Genomic DNA, 24,264 nt, shown 5'->3' with positions numbered 1-24,264 from the left:
TGTCCAAACAGCCGCAGTGATAGGGGAGGACAGGAAGCAAAGGCAGAGAAAGTCTGTCTGTCCCTTCTCTTTTATTGCACAATCCGGCAAGGCCGCGTGTGCAAAATCGTCTACAGAAGAGCAGCCTTCACGCCGGGGAGCAGCGTGTGTTGGGTGCAGCTGGCAGATGTGGTGGTCTGCCTCCCAGAGAGGAGCGTCTCCCCCCGCGGCTCGCTCGAAGTGCGCTGCTCCGGCGGGGGATGACTTCATGCGGCCCGCCTGGAGTAGCCAGCGGCGGCTGCAGCTGCAGGTGGGGCGGGGCGGGGGCCGCGCGATCCCGTAGATCCCAGCACCAGCGGCCAGACAGCGGGACTGCAGCCCGGGGCAGCCAGGACGCGCCTCTCCATCCGGAAGGTAAGCCGCTAGCCCGCGCTAGCCGCCCTGAGCCGGGCTTTCCGCCTGGGTGATGACTGGCTTTGTAAGACCCGGAAAAGAAGAGATGACCCTGCTGCGTTCTGCAGTGGGAAAAGGAGTAAGGGAGTGAAAGGTTGATCAGCCTTGCATTGGAAAGGGGAGGAGAGATGTTCCCCAGCAAACAAAGGGGCTTTCAGCCTCCAGCTCTTAAAGGTGATCGACCATTTCCGTAGCATGTTGGTTTAGACACTAAGGAGGATTCGAGATGTGAAACAGTCTGAGTGCCCGTTTTACCTTGTGTCTTCCACCTTCATTCGATCATGGCTTGGGAGCATCGTGTCCTTGGGAGCAGTTGGGGAAGTCGTCAGTAATCTTGCCTCTCTGTGGCTTCTTTGGTTCTCTATCATCCCTGGTATCAGGGTGTTTCTTCATTCACCTCAATGTCATAACACCTGCTCGCTTCAATGCTGTGCCTTTGGGAGTCCGGGTGGAGGGAAAACTTCGCTCTCCTCCCGAGTTCGGCTTGCTGTGGGCTGCACTTGGCAGTTTCTCCCTTCATTTTCATCTTCCCTGTCAATCAGTTCATTGATTTACAAAGATGCTGTATCTACTCACAGATCAACTCATCCTCTCTCATGCTCCTTCAGTTCCGTGGCTGACTTTATCAAGGACCCAAAAAGGGCATTGCCTCTCTCAGGGTTCCTTATTGGGTATTCCCTTAACATACTATGACCGGGGTACTTTCCCCCGGATGCATAGAATGAAAAGCTCTGCTTTCGGCTCAGGACCAACATGGTTTTCTCTAACTGCCTTTCTTGCAGTCATTCTGGTTGGCTAGTCACAACGGCTTGAGTGGGAAAACAGACTTGGGCTCTGCAGGCAGTTCTCTCTGTACAGCCATGGATAGAGAAACACGGGAAATAGCAGTTTATGTAGTTCTCTTTAAAAAAAAAAAAAAAAATTCTAGCTCTCAGGGATGTAAGAAAATTAGCTATCAGAGTTTGGGGCAACCATTCCAAAAAATGAGCTAGGATTCCTCAATAACCTCCAAATGGGGCTTTCCCATTGGCAGACAGAAAGCCCGGCGGTCTGCCCAATCCCAGGCTTGGATTATTTGCTCATCCCAGGTGTGTCTCCTCATATAGAGGTCCTTCACATTCTGAGGCGCCACTGCCAGTCTTCTCCCCCTCCGCACCCCCCCTCCCAGCCCAAGTCCTTATTCCTGTTGCCACCTACTTGCATCCATCTGAATATGATGCGAAGCGGTTAAGATGGCTGTGGTGGGTGCTGCGAATGTCTGCCTCACCACCAGAGCAGTTACAGTAAGCCAGATTGTGGGAGTCCATGAGCCAAAATTCCATTGAATTTTCAAGATCTGTCATCCCGACACTTGAAATTGGAAAAGCGGTTTGACTCAACAGCCATGCGGTTTCATTCAGTAGGAAAGGTGGTAATAAGGCAATGAAGAAGACAACAGAATTGAACCTAAACTGTCACGGTTGCTTGTCTCTCCTTCCCGTGTGTGAATTCTCTGAAGGCGGGCTAATTCCAATGTGCTCTGGTTTTACTTTTCTAATTAGAAATCCCTTGTGAGAAATCCACTCTAGGAAGATTTGGATTTGTTCCTTTGTCTCCACCTTCAGTATCTGAGCAGAGCGAGGGGATGCCCACCACAAAATGGTCCACTCCACACCCTGTCTCGGGGATTTTCAGGAACTGGGGGCCATTTCTGTTTGTTTATTGTTGTGATTGTGTTTTGAACGTGGTTCGTATTTCAGGTATTTAACACTTGAGATTCTAGAGTTTTGACTCAATAACATCTTCGAGTAAAGGAAACAAAGAATAAGATTTGGGCATGAGGGGAAGTCCTTACTACCATGACCTTTACTGATTTAAAAATACTTAATGCATCAATCACTTTCTTCTGGAAAAGAACTAATTTTATAATAAATATAAACAGTCCCTTAAAAAAAAACTTAGCTCAATGCTTTCTAAATCTAAGTCTGATTATATAATGATCACTGGATCCTACAGGAATAAAAACAATTTCTATAATGCTAAGAACTATATGTTTTGGTTAAGAGAGAGAGCTATCTGAGAACATCCCAATAGTGGTTAAAAATTCTAAGATTCTGTTATTTGGTTTCTGAGGAAAGACATCGGTTCAGGATCAAGGGGCTGGAGCTTGGTGAGCCTGTAGGATGCCTGCCAATGTTTTCACTGGAAACAAATCTACTAAGTTGAAGGGAAGAAAACAATTTAAAGATGAAATTTTCATTCTGGTACAAATGAAGAGGACAGGACCCATACGGAACTCCAGATATGGACCTTGTTATGTTTAAACAATTTTGAGAAATATTTATAAACTTAGAGCTCTAAGTAGAAACTCACCCACTCTCACACACACACTCACACAGCTACACATGCACATATACTCACATGCACACACCAATGGTGCTTCGACTAGAATTGATTTATTATTGTATTTCCTTACTTTGCAAGTTTCTCGGGTGAAAAAGAGAATGAACTAGCTGGTTGGTGTTCAGAAATGAAGGAATGGAGAATAGAATGCTTCACAGAACTAGGTGCTAAATGAGCTGCAAGCATTCCTGTATGTTTGACAAGGTAGAATTGAAGTCAGTCAGTTGCTTTCACACCACACGGGGCCCCGTCATGTCTAGCAGGCAGCAATATCAGATCCTTAGCAGGGGCAAATTGAGAGGTTGGAGTTGACTTCTCGTGACAAAAGATATGCTGTGCTTTGTATGGCTGCCGTTTGCTGCACTCAAAATAGCCTTGAGTTGAAATAATGAAAAAATGAAAAAGACAAAGGAATACATGTCATTTTTGTTTATCCAGTTCCTCTACTGAGAATGAGTAGGGAAAATGGTGTTATATTGGAGTTCTGAGCTGAAGTATGGAACCCTATCTCAAACAAACACAAAAAGCTACTTTGAATATTACTAGCAGTGTCTTAATGGACAGAGTTCTGCAATACTCTACTTTTTTCAGTATTTATGATAAATAATACCTACCATGCAGAGTGAGAGCTCTTCATGCAGCTCAGTAACCCTTTCAAAGTAATCCATGCCCAGCCATACATGAATTCATTCCTCTACACGCCTCCTGATAAAAGGCATGGTTAGCCATCCTGCCAGGTCTTTTTCATAGCTGCCCCTGGCTCTTCCATGATGCCTTCTCTAATGAGATAAGCTTTCTTCTCCTTTGTCTAAATCCCTATTGTTTTTCATGTCTTACACTAACCTTTCATGTGAAGGTGCACTGTCTCTTTATCAAATGCAGACATACAAAACAAAGTGCGGGACTTTGCCCAGCTCTGTGTATCCAGGGAAAATGTTCATGGATCTTTCATGACTAAGGGACCCACACTTAGATTACTGTGTTGACAAATGTGTAGAGGAACACTGCCAGAAGTTGACTGCTGTAGTCCACTTTGAGACACACTCATTTATCATTAGAAAAATTTATATCTTCTTCATTTGTAATTTATTCTTAATATTGCTAGCTGCAGAAATTTATTTGTCTTTGTCAACTAAAGGAAACAATGATAAATTATGTTCATCTGCCAAGCAATTTCCAGTGTAAGGAGACACATATGGCCTTGAATAAAGAGAAATGCATTAAAATTCTCATCTGGAATGTATGAGGCTGGAACTAGCTGGCATAGCCGCTGTTAATTCAAACGGGTGTCATAAGAACAAAAAATCAAGAAGGAGAGATTGAAAACTCAAAAGGACACCCTCAGCTGTCACTTTCTCTACATTCCCCTTAAATCTTTTGGTTTCTAGCCAAAATATGACACTGTATAACCCCCAAAACTTAGTGTAATTTTTAAGAAAACTTCGACTATCCCCACTCATGAAATAAATTGAAATTTTATAGTGTATTTTGTTAATTTTTAAAAATGTGACAGCGTACACACTTTTGGGATACTAGAACATATATAATGTATATAAGTTTTATGTATCTTAAAATTAGTATAGTAATTTAACTATGTAAGATTTGAAATTATATAACACATCAATTTACCATTTCAACTCATTTAATTACATACATTTGAAATGTTCTACAAAGAATATGCTATCCATTTTAAGAATGTTTTCATCATCTTAAACAGACTCTCTGTGCATCAAATAATAATCCATCAGTCTTTATTCTCTTCAGGCCCTAGTTCTCTCTGTATCTGTGCCTATAAAATTGTCTATTTTGTCATAAAAAATAGAAATATTACACTAGTTGTCTTATTATGTCTGGCTTTTTACACTTAGCACAATGCATTCAGAATTCATCCATACCACCATGTGTCAGGATTTCATTCTAATTTGAAGCTATTTTATTCTATGCATATACTGGATTTTGTAATTTTTAGTTGCAGAACACTTTCAGTACATTATGTTTTTAAATGCATTATGCTTTTTAGAAAATTAATAATATTTACCAGTTTTCTATGTGTATGCCATAATTTATTCAGTCAAAAACAGTTTATAAGTATGTATTAAGTTCATAGTTCTTGTGATTTCAAGCCATGGTTATATTGTTATGGACATAGCAGTTATATGTATATAACATAAAGTTGTATATCCTGTTTATATATAATATAAAAGTTACCTCATTTTACATTTGGTGGAAGTAGGCATAAACATTTAGGTTTGAATATGTAAACTAATTATGAAAATTGTGATCTTCTTCAGCAGATAGTATTTATGTTTATGGCTGAACCAGTTCCAACAATCTTGTAAATGAATCCAAGTAATAAAAGGGAATCCATCTAGCATAATCTGAGTAAGGAGAGAGTCTCACATTTTTTCATTTGTAGTTTGCAAAGGAAAACACTCTGCATAAATATTGGAAGATTTCAAGTCTCACATATTCTGTCATTTCAGGATAGTGCCAGTGCATCACAGATGTCAAGTCTTCTAACAACGTTGAATTAATGTAAAATGATCTGTAGCAATTTTTCTTTGTCTTAAGTTCCAGAAATGGATCTTTGTATCTCGCCTAATCTAAAGCATGATCTGTTTTTAAGTTCAAATGTATGGACCAGCTTTATGGAAATATCCTTTGTCTTCCTGGTGTATCCTTTTCGTTTTTCTCATATAGTACATCCAGATTGCAGTTTCCCCTCCCTCCTTCCCCCAGTCTCTCCCCACTACCTCCACTGTTCCCCAAATCCACCTCCCCTCAGAAAAGAGCAGGTCTCCCAGGGACATCAGCCTAGCAAGGCATAATAGGCTACAATAAGACCAGGTCCATACCATCACTTGAAGACTGGATGAGGTGACACAAAAGGAAAAAAAGATCCCACAAGTAGGCAAATGAGGCAGCGACAGCCCCCACTCCCACTGTTATGAATCTCACAGAAACATCAAGCTATCCAGCCATAACACATATGCAGGGGACCTATGTAAGACCCCTACAGCCCCTTGGCCTCTGCAAACACCCATGAGTCCCAGTCAATTGATTCTGTGGGTCATGTTCTCCTGGTGTCCCTGACCCCTCTGGTTCCTCAGATCCTTCCTCCCCCTTGTCCTTGGTACTCCCAAGTTCTGCCTGATGTTTGGCAGTGGGACTCTGCATCTTCTCCCATGAGTTGCTGAAGTCTCTCTGGTCTCTTTGATGAAGATTCTGCTAGGCTCTGGTCCCAGAACACTCTGGAGACAGGAAAAACTGTAGGTCAAAGGTTTTGTGGCTTGGTGAGTGTCCCAGTCCCTCCACTTGAGGCCTTTCCAGTTACAGAAGATGGTTGGCTCAGGCTCTGTGTCCCCCATTACTTTCTTTGCTAGGGTTATTCTCATAGCTTCTGTGGAGTTTCCCTTGCCCCAGGTTTCCATTGCACCTTGCCTCAACTTCATCCCAATTCTAGTCGTTTCTTCCAGTGTTTTCTCCCCCTACCACGACCTGATCCCTCCTATTCCCAACCCCAGCCATCCATCCATGTGATCTGTTCTAGTTCCTCTTCCCAGGGAGATCCTTGTGTCCCCACTTAAGCCATCCTTGTTATGTAGCCTCTCTGGGTCTGTGGACTCTCCCATGGTTATCCTTTACAGCTAATATCCATTTATAAGTGAGTACATACCATGTTTGTCTTTCTGATTCTGGGTTACCTCACTCAGGATGGTTTTTTTCTACTTCCTTTCATTTGCCTGCAGATTTCAAGATGTTATTGGTTTTTTGTTTTTGTTTTTCAAGACAGGGTTTCTATGTGTAGGCCTTGCTATCCTGGAACTCACTTTTTAGAACAATCTGGCCTCAAACTCAGAGATCCACCTGTCTCTGCCTCATGAATGCTGGGATTAAAGGCGTGCGCCACCACAAACCAGCTGTTTGTTTGTTTGTTTGTTTGTTTTTTTCATTTTTGTTTTTAACAGCTGAGTAATACTCCATTGTGTAAATATACCATGTTTTCTTATCCATTCTTAGGTTTAGGGACATCTAGGTTGTTTCCAGTTTCTGGCTATTATGAATAAAGCTGCTGTGAACATAGTTGAGCAAGTCCTTGTGGTAGGATGGAGCATTTTGGGGGTATATACCCAGGAGTGGTATAGCTGGGTCTTAAGGTAGATCTCTTCCTAATTTTCTCAGGAATCTTCACATTTATTTCCAAAGAGTATGTACAGTTTGCATTCCCACCAGGGGTAGAGGAGTGTTCCTCTGGCTCCACGTCCTCTCCAGCATGAGCTGTCACTTGTGTTTTTGATCTTAGCCATTCTGATAGGTGCAAGATGGAATCTCAGCATTATTTTGATTTGCATTTTCCTGATGACTACTGATGTTGAACATTTCATTAAGTGTTTCTCAGCCATTTGAGTTTCCTCTATTGAGAATTCTGTTTATATCTGTACCAATTTTTTGTTTGGATTATTTAGTTTGTTGATAGACATTTTCTTGAGTCCTTAATATATTGGATATTAGTCCTCTGTCAGATGTGAAGTTGGTGAAGATCTTTTCTCATTCTGTATACTGCCATTTTGTCTTATTGACAGTGTCCTTTGACTTACAGAAGCTTTTCAGTCTCATGTCCCATTTATTAATTGTTAATCTTAGTACCTGCATTATTGGTGTTCTGTTCAGGATGTTATCTCCTATGCCAATTTGATAAAAGCTGTTCCCCACTTTCTTTTCTTGAAACACATTTAAAAAATCCACCAGCTAGTACTTAAGCTGAATTTTCCAGTGTTTGGAATATCGAAAGCATCAATGGAACTAGGGGATGTAACTACTCACTGCATAAGTGTGCCTTAGTTGTCTTGTACAGGGGAGGAGAAACACTATAATATAAAGATGAAAGGATGAATATTGTGGCATATATTTAAGGAACATTTAAAACTAATTGGTTGCAAGGATTTATATTTAACGAACAAAATCATCCCACAAAATAGGCCCTAGACAGATAACAGTGGTATTTTGTGGATGTTTTTCCTTTGTTGCTAGAGATGGAGAGACTTATTGATAGACAGCTCTCTTCTTACTTGCTGTTGTCTTTGTTTCTCAGAAGAGCAATCTTAAAATACCCTTCTGACCTTTGCATATATGAACCATGTGGACCCTTCTTAAACCATACATGGCAGCTTCTATGAGAAAAAAGGTACAAGCTTTAAGCTTTTCGTTGAGATTATAGCTGTAGTGCATACAGTCTATTGAATCCTTCTGTTGTGTAACTTTGAATTTAACTGAATAAACAGAAAAGTCAGTAAATATCTTTATTGCCTCTTCTTATACTTTCATCCCTGTTCCTTCATGCTCAGCTTCTCTTAATAACTGTCCTATAGGGAGGGGACAGCCAGATCTCAATATTTGAATTGCTGTTAATAATCTTTCCTAGTCCTCAAACGTGAGCTTAGCTTTAAAGACCAGCAGATTTTCACTACTAACTGGTAGTATGTCAGTAATATCAGATTTTTTGGAAAAAAAAAATCACACGTTTTTGTTTCTAATTATAAAGTATTCTTGCTGGTTTTTGAGAAGGATTTATTCTGAGAAGACTATGTTAGCATTCTCCTCAAGTGAAGTTTTGACAGGGCCTTGTGACTGAGTGTCATCTTGTTTGATGGCTCTCAATAGAGTAAAAACTGGGGCTGGGGATCAGGCTTTAAGAAGAGCACTGACTGCTCTTCCAGGCTTCCAGGGGATCTGGGTAAATTGCCAGCACTTACACATGGCTCACAACTGTCTATAACTTCAGTCCCAGGGAAGAATCTGACACTCTCTTCTAACCTATTCTCTCTCTCTCTCTCTCTCTCTCTCTCTCTCTCTCTCTCTCTCTCTCTCTCTCTTTCACCAAAACCTACTCATTTCAATTCCACATAAATGACGATTTGAGCCAATAGACCTGTAATGCCATCGTGTGACATTGTGAAGTCACTATTCACCCCCAAATTAAATCTTATGTAAAATGATCTGACGGAAGACAAGCTCATTGAACAGGGGGTGGGGCTTGATGTCTCCATTATCTTAGAAAGAAAAGACAGTAACTTATTACACAAAAATATTTGCAGTGTTTAAATTCTCCTTCCTAGTAAGCAGCATGGGAAATGAGAGGAGAAGGCAGTGAAATGTCATGAAAGGAAGAAGTCAAGTTGATTTCAGGTTGCTTGAGTATAAGGTTAGTGTGGATTTCTTTGCTTTAATTTTTTTCTTCAAATAAATTGACAGTAATTTTTCACAGCATCCTAATGCAACTCTTCGGTCCTTTCCAAGATCAGTTAAAACATGTACACTGACCACTGGGCTCTCCAGTTCCCTTTCCTTTTTTTTTTTTTTTTTTTTTTTTTTTTTTAAATTTTGAGTAGTTTGGGCAACCACTTAGGTTCTCAATGTGTCACATGAAATTGGGTTTGTAATCCATTCTTTAGCAAGGTGAGTTATTTGAGCATGCCTGAGCCTCCTGGAGTGCTATTTCAAAGCAATGGGCTCTGATCCTGCAGTCCTGTGGGGATTAGACTCAGCTTCTATTTTTGACTTTCAAGCAACTGATTGGATAATCTGATGCAAGTGACTGGCATCTTCTTTCCTCTCTGAATTCTGTCCTGTGTCTACTCGCACTTCTCACTGACTATGGGATGGCAGTGAGGATGTTATGTGGGGGTGTTGATTTCAGAAGCCAAGTGCCATGAACAAATGGAGTTGCCCCTCCCCTGGAGAAACACAGTTGCTATTTTCTTTTTCCAGTGACAGTGTTGAATCCCTAAGGAAAGGATAGCTTTAATCCATAAACACTACTAATGTCTACATCTGCCTCAAACAAGAGCCTAAGTGGCTGCTGCTCACCATCTGAGGAAATGATAAACAAAATTTTTTAAACAATTTTTTATTTAATTTTTTGAGACTTTATGACAATGCATTTTGAACATACTTTTTTAATGGGTGAAATTTTATATAACTAATCAAAATAGTTAAATTATCAAAAAGGAAAATTGATCTGTATCTATATGGTACATGAAACAGAGCTGGGTTTGGTCTGCTGCATGCATTTATATTTGAAGCTCACAAAATTTAATATTCACAGAATGATTCATTACTAGGTACAGCTAATTAGATTTAATTAACAACAACTTTAAACTAGTATTTTAAAAATGCAATGCCTGAAACACAAATTCTGTGATATGATGACTATTAAGGGAATTCTTGAAAAGCAGATTTCAGTGTTTTGTTGTTATTGTATGGCTTGGTCTTATTTACATGGATCATTTATTTGTGCTCAATGAAACTGGTAAAAAAAAAAAATCAAAGACCTTATGCATTCTATAATAGGGGAATCATAGTTCAAAATTAGTATGTCGCAGCTCGAGAGAAGGCTCAGCTGTTAAGAGTGCATATTGCCCTTTCAGAAGACCCAAGTTTGTCTCCCAGCATCCACATCCAGAAACTTAACAACTCCCTGTAACTTCAGCTTCAGGGTATCCAATGCTCCCTTCTGGCCTTTACAGGCACCTGTACTCACATGCACATACCTATATACAAACACATACACATGTACTTTAATGAAAACAGTTTTTAAGTGAGCTATCTGGGGTGATTGACAGCCATAGCTGCACTGATCTCTTTATGTTCACCTCGGGATAGAATATCATCATTGCCTCGGGTGAAAAGCATACATCACTAGTGAACATCTCCTCAATGGAAGCCAATATATGGGCACAGCAAACTCATTAGATATTCATCAAAGACTGGACGTGGGGCCTAGTCTCATTCTGAAATGTTGCCTTGAGAACAAGGAAAATACCTCTGTGAAAGATGCACATTTCTGCATTTGTACATTTATCACAGATGAATAGAAGTGTTTTATGTATGTTATAAGCCAATTTTCTTTAGTTAGTTATATGTGAATAAATAATTATAGATTATGTGTGTGTGTATATTCATGACCTTTCTATTTCAAATACTTGATCACTACAAAGTTGAATTTCATTAAAATTTGAATAATACATGTTTTCTGAATAAATTTTTACAAAGAAAATAGAGTTGCATTTTAATATCTGCACATGTACTGTATAAAACCTTAATTATAGATATTTATTTACATGTTTAAAAAATGTATATTACTACTGACTTATTACTACTACTCAATTATGGGGAAACAAAGGCCTGAACACTGGTCTTTTAGCTTGAACAGCATACAAACTTAGATTGTTTTTTCAGCAACTAAGTGTTTCTGCCCTTCTCATGGGATTTCCTCCTTTGAGCAATACATCGTCCAATGCAAAGGAATATTTCTCATCTGTCTGTTATTCAGGCCATGTGTCACAGTGCCTCTCTAGTCCTAAGTGAACGGAGTGTTTTAGAACTCAGACATTGCCATGGCTACTGAACATCATCGGGAGTATTTGTTATGGACCCCTTACTTTTTATGTTCGAGAATGTGGAGAGAAAAGGAAGAAACCAACTGTGCCCTGCGATGCTCACACTTGTCTGTTCTTGGCAGAGTGCCCTCTCATCCTAGAATCTAAGAAGAGAGTTACTGAGCTCAAACTAGAACATGGACCAAAGGAGCTGTGATTTTTTTTTTTTTAAGTCAGAAAACCAAATCTGATCTGACATTTATTCATCTGTCTTCACCATCATAACTCTAGGAGAATATTAGCCAGGTCTTTAAAAATAGCTGATTACTGATTTCAATTATATTTATGTCAAACTTCATCATAAGTTTAGTCTCATTACACTTTCATGTAAATAATTCATTTAACAAATACCCTGAGTTACACAGTTATACTGGCATTCTTCTGTATTACCTCAGAGTAAAATTATAGTAAAAAAAAAAAAAATGCCTAAAGGCTAGACCTATCCATTAGAATAGAAAGGGAAAAAACTCTTTTTAAAAATCTTCACCATGCCGGGTGGTGGTGGCGGCGGCGCACGCCTTTAATCCCAGCACTTGGGAGGCAGAGGCAGGCGGATCTCTGTGAGTTCGAGGCCAGCCTGGGCTACCAAGTGAGTTCCAGGAAAAAGGCGCAAAGCTACAAGGAGAAACCCTGTCTCGAAAAAAAACAAAAAAAAACCCCTCTTCTCCATAATAAATTTCTCTTAGGATTAATGATATATAATGATATTAATATATGATATATATTAATGATTTATATATATATATATATTTATTAATGATATATATGAATATAATAAGATAATTGTATCTAAATATAAGTGTACATTTGGACAATTTATTAAATAGGTAGTAATGTATAACATATTGTGCTCAACAGCTGACTGTATATTCACTCAAGGTCCTGTAGGACTCTGTCAGCCACTGATGCAGACATCTTCACTACAATACACTTGGTGGTCTTCCCACAATGATAGGATTACTTGATGATACATTTCTCAAAACATGCTATGATGAAATTACATGGTTATAATATATTTAATCATGTACTAAATTGTACAAACAGAAATTCCTTTTAGAGAAAAATATTTATGTATTATTCAATATTTACATTTTATTAATTTGTGAAACATTATATGTGTGTATGTGTGTGTATTGCCCCTAATTAAAGATTGTTCAACTTAGATTTTTCAACTTTACAGGACTTTAATAACAATTTCAATTTACATTAATAGCAAAAATACCTAGAACCATTTCTATTTCTAACTTTAAATACAGTGCTTAATAATCACACTGTGATTCAGCAGTTTGATATAAAGTAGATTTTTTTTTACACAACTGTGTAGTGTAGTATATATACTTGTACGTATTCTGAGTATATATAGATGTGGGATTAGGATAGATTGATTCCTGGATTAGCTATACAGAAAGTATCCTCAACTTTGGATGTCATCTATTCACGGCAGGTTGGTTACATCATGACTCTGTGTCTGTGATTTGTATTTCTTAATAACAATGGTAGTTTAGGAATTTTAGTTCAACTATAAAATATTAACAGGTTAAAAGTACTACAACTTTAGGGTCAATCAAATTGAAAGTTACTGATGTCACTGTTATGATTTCTCAAAATTGCTCTTTGAAATTTCATATTATAAAAAAAAGTCCCTCATTTAGAGTGTCTGCCCCACTTAGACCGGCGGTGGTGGCACACACCTTTAATCCCAGCACTTGGGAGTCACTTGCTCTTCATTCCAGCACTTGGGAGTCACATGCTCTTAATCCCAACACTTAGGAGGTGGAGATAGATGGATCTCTGAGTTCAAGGCCAGGCTTGTCTTTGGAGAGCATTCCAGGATAGCCAGAGTTACACAGAGAAACCCTGTGTCAAAAAAATTAATAATAAATACTAGAGTTTCTGCCTCATTAATCACATATTATTATAAAGATAATAATGAAATGATGTAGGGTTTGGGAATATAGCTTATACAATTGTTTTATAAATTATAGGTACCTATTGATGGTAAAATATATTTGATATTAAGAGTTTTCAAATTATTGTACTATATAATTGTGACCTTGATAAAATTAACAAATAACTCACAGTGCTTATTCTGTCTTACCTTATGACTCTCACGAATTATTAGCAGAATAGATGTTAAGTAACAATTCTATAAAGTCCATTCAGAATTTTAAAATCTAATACATAAATTCATTAAAAGAAAAAATCTGGAGTTTTACATAAGCTTTCCAATGTGTCAGTCAATATATATATGGAGAGAGAGAGAGAGAAAGGTCCAAACAAAATTGAAAATTGAAAAATCAGTTGTTAGTGCTTAAGCCAAGAGAGAGTCAGTGTGTGCTTATCTGCTGTATCAGGTACATTTAACATCTACACACTGCTTCCAGACTCAGGGGGGGATTTACTTGTGCAGATACATTTACTAGCTGACCATTGTTAAAAGTGAGGCAAAGATGCTAAAAGGTGAATGTTTCATAGCTTTCGTGAACAACTAGACTGAAAATGCAAATATAGTAGGGGAAGATGAATTATTCCTCATCCCTGACTAAATACAATCAAGTATGTTTTACAGGCATCATATAATCCTCAAAGCATCTCAGTGTCCGTTCTTTCAGTAGACCATACCAACTCTGAAGCTGGAAGAACAAGACACTGGAAGTTCATGGTGGTAATGTGCCAATTTAAGGAGCATCCATAATAAACAGCAGTGCCAAATCAAACTCATTTCGAGGCAAGGCTGAAGCAGTACTTTCCTTCTGCTACAGTATGTAAGATATGATCACACAAGTGAGAACTAGGCTCCAGTCTGCTCCTGAGTACTGATCCCTCAGCAATCCCCACTGCAAACTACACCAGGAAGACCTCTGTGCAGGCTTTTTGCATCAAGCCAGATGGACCCAGTTAACATCCTCTCAAGTGTGGTTCACTCTTCTACTTCACCCCTAACCATATCCTAGTGCGTGTACCTTTTGATTATCAACTACTTATGAATATACCATACACACTACTTGAAGATTGCAATGTGAGTAAGCAAGCACAGACAGTACTGATGAGGAACCTGACTTGAATAATTCCAATCTAGTTTGTACTTGTGTAATTCCACCATTACTGAGATCTTATTACATGATTTAAGGATATACACATTCACTAGGTCCAATTTAAGATTCATTTCCCATACTATAACATTATTTCTGTAAATTGAATCTAATTGCAACACAAAACTTTATAATCTCCCATTTTTAAAGGTATACAAAGTGCACAGAAAATTCTTTCTTATAACTACATTATACAAATATAATTCATTTTGATTAAGCATCTTTCAAATATACAATAGTTAAATAACCCATCTATGAGATTTGTATTATTTAATGCTTCTGAAACATCATCACTATAGCCCGTTTTTGTTTTTGTTTTTTTCCAAATAGTTTGACACCTGCTGGGTATTCTTTCAGCTCCTACAAGAAATATAGGAATAAAGCAAGAAAAGAAATATATTTATATTTCTAGCTTTAGTCAACAGGTTTTCATTTAAGAATTAGTCACTTGCTGTTATTGAAACACAAAATGTGTTCTTAGTACTAGAAATTTTTTTTTTCTGTATGAATTTTTCGAAGGGTTTTTGTATGTAGCGTCATTAACTAGTGAAGTGAAACTTGATTGTCTATTATTTCTGTTTTTTTAATGTCCTATAGTGACAGCCCTCTTTCAAAGACAGATTTTCAGTGTGCACATTGGCTGCTAAAATGTCAGAGACTGGTGATTTCGTTTTTTTCAGTTGTAAAAAGCAAGATGCTAGAAGAATGGGGCTGAAGAAATGGCTCAGCCATTGAGAGTATGTGCTGATTTCTATTACACACACACACACACACACACACACACACACACACACACACACACACACACACATGTCTTTAAAAAAGAAACTAACAGAATAATTATGATTATATTTTTCTCCATTTAGCCAATCAGCTGCTCACATCAAGCACCATGTTTCCACATCTAAATGTGTCATACAGCCAGTGAGGTGAGAAATATCAATGCACTAACTCTGTGCTAAAGCTGTTTTCAAGCCAAATGAAGTTTTGCTCACAGCAATCCTAGAAGAGCATGTTATTATTCCGCTTTCACAGAAGGGCTACCGAGGCATAGAATAATTGAGCACATTATCCATGACTGCACAGGAAATAGAGGATTAAAATTAGGTGATCTGTTGTGAGAGTCTACTTTCTCAAGCCCTATCATGAACACAGAAGTTTCCATCTCTTCCCTTTGTTCGACAAACATTTACCAAACTGGAGTGGAGGAAGAGATAGCAAAACCTTGCTCATTTTGTTATGCCCTATACTAGAGTGAAGTTCAATTTAAAGGCCTACAGAGACTTTAATAGAATAAATACTTCTGCATTTATTAGGATTATATCTCTATGAATATTATCAGATAGAGATAACACATGGATTTTGAATTATCGCAAGTAAAACCCTGTGACAGCCTCATATTGTAATATGAATAATTACAGTAATTTTTGCCGCAATAATTCTACCTTTCATAAAATTATTATCAGATATATTTCCACCTTTAGCTCTCAACTTACTTCTGGTTATACACACTTTTGTGCAAAAAGGCATCGAATTTAGTAAGCTTTTTTTTGGTTTCTGAGGTGGGTCTTTCTATCATAGCCTGTCTTAAAGTTTAGGTTGCTGTGATGAAACACCATAAAGGCAACATAGAAAGGAAAGGGTTTATTTGGCTGACATAACCTGAATCACAGTCCACTGGGAGAAACCAAGACAGGAACCCAAGACAGGTGAGAGCATGGATGCAGGAGCTGATGCAGAGGCCATGGAGGGGTGCTTCTTACTGGCTTACTCCTCAGGGCTTGCTCTGCCTGCTTTCTTATTGAACCCAGGACCAGCAGCTAAGGACTGGTTCCACCCACAGCAGGCTGTGCCCTCCCACATCAATCACTGATTAAGAAAATGTCATACTCGATAGTGATGGCCCACGCCTTTAATCCCAGCACTGGGGAAACAGAGGCAGAACCAGTTGGATCTCTAAGTTCTAGGCTAGTCTGGTCTACAGAGCAAGTTCCAGGACAGCCAGGGCTACACAAAGAAACCCTGTCTCAAAAAAGAAAAAGCAAGGAAGGAAGGAAGAAAGGGAGGGATGGAGGGAGAGATGGAGGGAGGGGGAGAGAGGGAAGGAAGGAGGGAGGGAGAGAAGGAAGGAGGAAGGGAGCAGCAGGGTAGTGGGGGAAAAATGTCCCACAGGTTGGCCTATAGTCCAATCTTATTCAGCCAATTTCTCAGTTGAGGTACCTGCTCTCCAATGACATTAGCTTGAGTCATGTTGACATAAAATTGGCCAACACATAGCCCAAGGCTGGTCTTGAACTTGATGTGTATCACAACTAGTACTTGAACTTTCTGTGAAGTCTAAGCTGATGTCAACTTCTTTGTCTTTCTACCTCAACCTTTCAAGTATTAGGATTGTAGACTTACATCACCATGGTCAGTTCCCCAGTAAGGTATTAAATTAGGTTTACATCGTCAGGGAGACTGAAGAAAATATATAGCTTTTATCAGGAGGGAGGCAACTTGGTCCGATGGTAAAAATCTAATTCTGTCTACCTTGTCTCATAGCTACACCTCCATTAAAGAAGGATGCAATAGACCAAGTTACAGCACTCACTAATACATAGGGTCAGTGTGTGTAAAGGTCCCCAGCAGGGATTTTCCTGTTCTTTCTTTCCACTGCCTTAGCTTCTAAAGCAAGTGCAGCAAATATCTTGGATATCAGACATTTGTTCTATTTCTTCTCCATGCAGCAGAGTGGGTTTCATACAGTAGCCCAGTAGATGTTTATCTTTTCACTGCTGATTCCATGGAAATGAGTCAAGGTTCATTTGAAGCACAGCAAAACTTGCATGCTCTTGACTCAATATCTAACTTTAAATACGTACTCAGAAAATGATAGCATGTCTATTATAAGCCATTCACCATCCCTCTAAATTCAGACCTGTCAGATCCTGTCTGTGTCTTTGTTAGCAAGTAATTGCAGTTATGTTCACGTTTACTCTGGGTTAGTCACATGTTATTGCAGTTTGTACCATTTTTGTTTTCCTTTACTGCAGCCTAAAACAGTTATGGGTTTTATTCAAGATAACATAAGACTTTTGTTATGTTAGGTATCAGGCACTCAGTGTACTAGGAACTCACAATAAACTGTTAGTAGGAGAGTATACATGCTGCACTTCAGTTTTCAAGGAAGACTATTAAGGAAGTATTCTTAAATCAAGAATCAAACAGGAAAAAGGTATGGAAATGTGTACAAATGAAATCTCAGTTGAATGTGTATGTTTGGATTTAAAATTTTGCATTATTTTATATATATAAGTGGTTTTTCTTTGTGTGTGTGTGTGTGTGTGTGTGTGTGTAGCACATGCATGCTTGGTGCCTGTAGAGTTATTTAATGTTGTTTAGCTCATATGTTTAGGTTTTGGAGGACCAGTCACATAGAAGGCTCATCTTCGGGGATGATTGATTTTCCCCTTCATAGTAGCTATTAATTGCCTATAGCTTTTCACCTATAGTTAGAGTCCTATGAGACTTCTATTCAGGTTGGCTTGTCAACTGGTGTTGCCATCATTTGGGTCTTCCTTAAGCTACCACACTGTTGAGATTTCGAGAGTGCAGCTTTCCTGTCCAATACAGAAGTTACAAATTGACAGCCAAGTCCTGAGCCTTTGGCTTTTACAATATCTCTACCTCCTCTTCTTGATGTGTAGAAGTTGGCGTGTAGTGCCAACCAAAATTCAAAACCAGAGAACTTCTTTATCATGACATTCCTTTACCATCAACCAGGAAATAGTTTTCTGCTGTGTAAATTGATATGAATTGTGTCTTAATTAAAAGTGTTGATGTTGTGTTTCACTATGTCTTTGTTTCTACTAAAATTACTGTTATTTTATTGTCTATTAAATTAACCTAGAACAAACACCAAGTCCTGGTAGTTCAGGCATGTTTTACTGTTCCAAATTTGCCATGGCTACATCACCTTCTCTCTCTCTTCTAATTGTCCTATGCTAACCAAGGCACAAGCCTCCTGAAGAGCTGGTAAATGTTCTGATTTCTATGATACTTTTCAGGACATCTATTCTGCCAGGCATTTGATTTCCCCAAGCAGAATGCACATGAAACCCATTTTATTATAATATGCTTTTACAGCTAATAAACAAACTAACATTATTAAATGACCCTAATCAAACCTGTGGTGTTAAACAGAAGGGGCACAGATGCTTCTCTCATAGAGTGAACTCATTGTCCTCATGGTTCTTAAGATTTCTTCAGAGTCGTTTTGATTTGCATTTCCCAGATAATTAGGGATGTTGAGCAATTCCTTAAATGTCTTTCAGCCATTTGAGCTTCCTCTGTTGAGAATTCTCTGTTTAGTTCTATAGCCCATTTCTTAATTGGACTGTTGGGCATTTTGATGTCTAATTTCTTGAGTTCTTTATATATTCTGGATACCAGCCCTCTGTCAGATGTGGGGTTGGTGAAGAACTTTTCCCATTCTGTAGGCTGTCTCTTTGTCTTATTGACTGTGTCCTTTGCTCTACAAAAGCTTCTCAGTTTCAACAGGTCCCATTGATTAATTGTTTCTCTCAGTGTCTGTGCTACTGGTGTTATATTTAGGAAGTGATCTCCCGTGCCAATGCATTCAAGACTACTTCTTACTTTCTCCTCTATCAGGTTCAGAGTAACTGGATTTATGTTGAGGTCTTTGATCCACTTGGACTTAAGTTTTGTGCATGGTGACAGATATGGATCTATTTGCAGCCTTCTACATGTTGACATCCAGTTATGCCAGCACCATTTGTTGAAGATGCTTTCTTTTCTCCATTGTACTCTTTTGGCTTCTTTGTCAAAAATTATATGTTCATAGGTGTGCGGGTTAATGTCAGGGTCTTGAATTTGATTCCATTGGTCCACATGTCGGTTTTTATGCCAGTAAGGTGGGACTGTAAGAGTGTGAATTGTTGAGACCAAGATTGGAAAAAGCACAGGGACAAATAGCCAAACTAATGGAAACACATGAATTATGAACCAAAAGCTGTGGAGCCCCCAACTGGATCAGGCCCTCTGGATAAGTGAGACAATTGAATAGCTTGAACTGTTTGGGAGGCACCCAGGCTGTGGGACCGGGAACTGTCCTTAGTGCATGAGCTGGCTGTTTGGAACCTTGGGCTTATGCAGGGACACTTTGCTCAGCCTGGAAGGAGGGGACTGGACCTGCCTGTACTGAATCCACCAGGTTTAAATGAATCCCCAGGGGAGTCTTGGCCCTGGAGGAGATGGGAATGGAGGGGAGGGACTGGGGGGAAGGTGGGGATGGGGCGGGGAGAGGACAGGGGAGCCCATGGCTGATATGTAAAATTAAAACACAAATATATATAAAAAAAGATTTCTTCATGAACTCAGCACTGAATTTTTAAGATCATTGCATGCAGGTGATCTCTTAGTTTTGAATTATCTCCTCCTACTCTTCATATTGTCTCCACCCCTCCCCTAGATAAAGCCTCACATTGGAGAAGTCAATAGTTTACATCTTACATGTTTTTACTGTAATTGATAGAACAGTACCCTGAGCTGTAACTCCTTTGTCATTGTCTAACATCCAACGTGGACAAACTACTCAAATGGATGAATGTTGCTGACATTTAAATACAAAGCAAATTGACCCTGGAAAGTTGCATGGGGCTAGTTATTAAAAATTTATTAGTACATTTATATTTTAACATACCAATTCAGAAATCAAACCCTCCAATGTACTCATAGGTTGGGCAGGCAAAGTAAACGTGTATTGTGGTAGTAGGGGAAAACATCAATTAGTACACACTATGACCTTCACTCACACACATATTGGGTTTGCTCATTAACTCCATCTAGACCAAACAACCCATAATTATTCTTATTAAACCTTGTGACAACACTACTAAGAAGTATAAGAAAAGAGATTTTCATGAACATGACTTGTACATTCATCTAAAATAAGAAAAAATAAATTAAGTAGTTAATAATAGGGAACTGATTAAGTTAAATTGTATCTACTGCACATCATATATTCCTTAATGTTAAACTCTGAATTGCAGTGTGTGAAAAATGCCTTCCCAATTGGATACAGCAAAGAAACAGGAGGAGAATGGTATTCCACAACTGCCACTGTGTGGAAGCATGCATCATGGGAAAGAGAAAGAAAAACAGGAGTGAGGAAGGGAAGGACAGAAGCAGAAGAAAGAGAGAGGGGTAGGGGAGTAAGGAATGCCCTCAGGTTTCTGTGAAAAGAAAACTGTCAGATCTCTCCTCTCATGATTTTGTTTTCTAATTCAACACTGAGAAGCCCTATTGTTTTCCCCACCTCTGTAGAAAATTTTGGAAAACTGTTTGATGCCCTTAGAAGACAACACCTAACAAGCAAAACCAGGTTACTTTGGATAATTGCTGTAGAATATTAATTGTGGGCTGTGATCGAAATACCATTGTTATAACAACCAACAACAACGTTATAGAGAAGAAATTACTTGTTTTTTTCTTTTTCTTTCTTTTTTTTTTTTTCTTTTTTAATGGAGCTGACTAACAAGATCCCCCTTGAAATAGCTCTGGCACAGTGTAAGCTGATACACATCGTTTAATAAACGCTAACTCACAAGTTGATAACCGTTTTTATTGAGTCAGCTCTATTATTTTGGTTTGTTCAGCTGAATTGTCATCCTACATGACAATTGTTTTCATGTCCAAACTTCCCACAAGGGCTTCTGTGTTCAGTCCCACTCTGTTAGCATGAAGAACAAGAACACAGACTATCTGGGGAGCCTAGATTTGCTATGGTTTATAAAATTAGTACCAGTAACTAGCCCCAGGATGCTTCTTGTGATACAGTGAGGGTTTCTTCAATGGTGGAAACCTACTAAGTCATCTGCCTTAGTAACCAATCAACTAAAACTGCTAATTTTAAGATTATGCTAACGCCTCAATTGGGTTTCCTTGGAAACCACTTGCAAAAGCTGCATTGTCTTAGAAAATGTGCTCCTTTGCCAGTATATTCAAAGGGTGACACTTTGTCATCGTGTAAAAATTAGCATCCTAGACATTGTGCCCTATAATCAAAGAGGCAGAGGTTGTCATTAATTACATTTAAAAGGGAAATTCTACCTAGGATTGTTTTTAGCTTGACGTCAGTCTTTATAGATGTGGATTTTTATAAATAGCTGTATCTCTAAAGTAGTGGATTTTCTTGTGTTTGTGTTTGTGTATGTGTGTGTGTGTGTGTGTGTGTGTGTGTGTGTGTGTGTGTGTGTTTACAAACTTTGAATGCAGTAAGGAAAACAAAGAAATGAAACCACAAAATCCTAGTGCCCTAAAATAAGGAGCTGTATACTACTATCTGCATTGTGGAGATAATACTTCTCTTGTTTCCTTAACTCACAGGGTTATATGTTTCAGTGTTTTATGATAAGACACATCTGACATGAATTGGGATTTTTTTTTCTTGAAGAGAAAAAGCCAATAGCAACTGTGCACAATAGGAGTCAAAATCTGGCCGTGTTATAATGAAAAAAAATATTGCAGAAAAACTTTTATTTAAGATTGAAGATTATTCTTTAAATTAACTTCATAGAAAGGTTTTACAATGCTGTCTTTCTTTGAGATGGTTTAATTTTAAGAGCTTACTTAGTAACTGCTATCATTTTACAACTTAAAGTTTTGGATGAATGCATCAATTATAAAACACCCCCTCTCTCTAGACCATCATGACGTCTGATGCTTGAATCGATCCTGATGTCTTCACAGAGACTTCAGCCATGAGGGACCATATTAAGTAACATATACAAGATGAACATGATGCATTACTCCCAAATTTGTTTATAATTATGAATGATTGAAATCACAGAAATATGGAAGAAAGGGCCAAACAACTAGAGCATGCCCTGTGGCTTCTTCATAGTCATCTTGGGGACAGGCACGGTGAGGAAGAATAAAGAAATACGATTTTCAAAATAATTCTGGTTAAAAAACAATATGATGGACTTTGAGGGCTCATTTATTGCTAATAAAAGAGTAGTTGATAGCTGGAGATAGAGAGCAGTTGGCAGAGGGCTTGCCCACAAAGGAAATCCTACTTTGATCCCCATCTGTACATAAAAAGGACATGGTGACACATGTCTGTGATGAAATCGAGCCTGGGATATATGATATCCTCTTTCTAAAGAAAGAAACAAAGAAAAACTAAATGAAGGAGTTGTTTGGGCCACTGTGAAGTATTTACTCTCAATCCTCACTAGCAAAGGCTGATTTTAACTAGCAGTTACAAAGGTTGACAAGACAGTACTTACCATGGAAGTGGACTATTTGGTAAAAACCATTTTTTTTCTTAACTAAACCTGAATGTAATCTATCTAAGGCAAAAAATAGAAGACAGATGATTTAATGGAGACTGTTTCCACAGGGGAGACTGTTGGGACTAATGACACTACTGACTGAAAAGTCTGACAGGGTGATCTGGTAGAGAAGTGCTGGAAGACCCCAGTGGGGGAGGGAAAGGCTCTTTATATAACCAGGCCATCTTTGTTAATTGACACCATCTAAATTGGTATTGTTCTGTCCCATAAAGTTTGGAAAATTGGATACCATGTCCATCTTTTATAAGTTGGTTAATACAGATGCTCCTGGATGATATCTCTTTGAAGTTCTCAGGATCAACTCAGGTAATATACATTTAAGGTCCTCAAAAGAAATCACAATTTAAAGTTTTTTAATGTCAGTTCTACAGAAGGGAGAAATCAGTGCCAACACTCTGGGAAGGAAGACATTGACTAGTTAATCTTCAATCACATTTGGTCAATCAAATCTAGACCACTTTGTATTTTGATTTGGATATTTCACTTATTACTTACTATGGTGTCACAGGATTAAACTACTGTGCTGGATAATTTTATGTCAACTTGACACAAGGTAAAGTCATCTGAGTGAAGGGAGCTTCAATTAAGAAAATATCTCCATAAGATCCCACTGTAAGCAAGCCTGTAGGACATTTTCTTAATTGGTTATTGATGAGGGATGGCCCAGTCCCCTGTGGTTGGTGACATCCCTAAGCTGGAGGTCTCTGGTTCTATGAGAAAGCAGGCTGAGCAAATCATAGAGATCAAGCCAGCAAGCAACACTTCTCCATGGCCTCGGCGTCAGCTCCTGCTTCCAGGTTCCTTCCGTGTTGTGTTGCTCTCATGACTGCCTTCAATGAAGCAATGTGGAAGTGTAAGTCAAATAAGGCATTTCCTTCCCAGTTTGCTTTTCGGTCATGGTGTTTCACCTTCATAGCAGCAGTAGAAACCCTAACCAAGACAACTACCATGAAGTTTACCATGAAGTTGAATCACATATTTTTAAATATTTACTTATTTATCTACTCACTTGTTGAGCTAAGCCTTACTGTAGAGTGCCAGCTTTCCTGGAATGGAGCACCACTTGTCTCAGACTTCCAACTGCCAGCATAACTGATGTGAACCACGACACTCAGATGGCTCGTTATTCTTGACTTGAACCACGGATTTCATTAGAGTAGTGATCCAGTTCAAATTTGTAACCTCAGGATTGACAGTAATGACCCTTGCCATTTACTCAATTAGCTATTTGCTGAAATAAATAGAACTGTAGGAAAACAGAGAATATGGTAGGCACTGACTGTTAATATAGGAATAGCAATAAGGAAATTAGAAAATAACTTAAAACTATTTGGAATGATGGATCCTTTAAGAAATATGATCAGAGGCTGTATATTCTTGGAAGATGAATTTTCCCAACAAATCCTAGAAAACTAAAGGTAGCCCACACTCAAAAAAAGAAGGCTCATGTTTAATTTATGCTGTGTGGTACAAGCCATGTTAGAATAATCTGTAAGGAAAATACAGAAAATTCTATTTTTTAAATGAGAAAATTGGCATTTGGAGTAACCACAGGGTAAA

At 38.5% G+C, this 24,264-nt stretch overlaps 1 protein-coding gene across 3 annotated transcripts in view; it reads left to right on the top strand.

Moving 5' to 3' along the window:
• Positions 1-244: 244 nt before the first annotated feature.
• The window catches only part of Pkia (cAMP-dependent protein kinase inhibitor alpha), a 75,601-nt gene continuing 51,581 nt past the window's right edge, over positions 245-24,264 (top strand). Inside the window, exon 1 of one of the 3 annotated variants that reach the window (XM_036179598.1) lies at positions 245-393. The gene's annotated coding sequence lies outside the window, so the exon portion shown is untranslated. Of the gene's footprint in view, positions 394-479; positions 607-24,264 lie in introns of those variants that run through there. The other 2 variants (XM_036179595.1, XM_036179596.1) reach the window with 2 other exon arrangements.

Source organism: Onychomys torridus, chromosome 2, assembly GCF_903995425.1.
Source record: "Onychomys torridus chromosome 2, mOncTor1.1, whole genome shotgun sequence".
Lineage (NCBI taxonomy): Eukaryota > Metazoa > Chordata > Mammalia > Rodentia > Cricetidae > Onychomys > Onychomys torridus.
The sequence above is the reverse complement of the archived record's forward strand: the minus strand, read 5'-3'. Positions and strand labels throughout refer to the sequence as shown.